The 723-nt window shown below is 66.0% G+C and overlaps 1 non-coding gene across 1 annotated transcript; it reads left to right on the forward strand.

Moving 5' to 3' along the window:
• The first annotated feature begins 208 nt into the window (after positions 1-208).
• TRNAI-AAU (transfer RNA isoleucine (anticodon AAU)) lies at positions 209-282 on the forward strand. Its single transcript has one exon. It is a non-coding gene; the product is annotated as a tRNA-Ile (tRNA).
• Positions 283-723: the final 441 nt, after the last annotated feature.

Here is a 723-nt window from a genome sequence, read left to right on the forward strand (position 1 = left end):
GGGCTGGGTCGGAGAGAGGGAGCCCCGTGCGGCGCAGTCTGGGGAGGACTGAGTTTCCCCGGGAAGAAGCCCGGCTCCGCCGTGTCGGCCCTGGGACGTCTCTTCCGTTTCCTTAGAGGAGAAACAAACCTTCTGCAGGAAAAGGTGCGCGTCGCCTCTGTTTCGTGTTGACTTTAAAGAGCGTAAGTAAAGCGGCCGGGCCAGCGCGGGCCGGTTAGCTCAGTTGGTTAGAGCGTGGTGCTAATAACGCCAAGGTCGCGGGTTCGATCCCCGTACGGGCCACAGNCCGCCTCCCTTCTCGTCGTCGACCCACCCGGGCCGAGCCCCCCCGCTCTCTCAGGCCCAGACAGCAGCCCAGGCTGCGAACGCGCCCTGGTCTCGACCTCTTTTGCCACGGATCTGGGGTGTCTGGGTTCCCTGGGGATGGAGAGGGGCCCGGGGCTCCGGCGAGGGGGGGGGCCCCCAGGCNCGCGGGTTCGATCCCCGTACGGGCCACAGAGTACGCTGCTTTTCCTTTTGCAGCCAACCCGTCACGTGGACTCTGCAGCCTTACACCCGGTTACAGAGCCCTGCGTCACCACTGCCGGGCGGGGCTTCGGGAAGCCTTGGTTTTGTGAAAGAAGCAATGGCGTCCGAGAGTCCGGGCGGAAGGGCTTGTAAAGGAAACGGGGGGAGGGGACGGTCAGAGGGCCTCAGCCCCGCGGGAGACCCTGCGCTGCGGCA

Source organism: Crocuta crocuta, unplaced genomic scaffold, assembly GCF_008692635.1.
Source record: "Crocuta crocuta isolate KB4526 unplaced genomic scaffold, BGI_CrCroc_1.0 scaffold811, whole genome shotgun sequence".
In the NCBI taxonomy this organism is placed as follows: domain Eukaryota; kingdom Metazoa; phylum Chordata; class Mammalia; order Carnivora; family Hyaenidae; genus Crocuta; species Crocuta crocuta.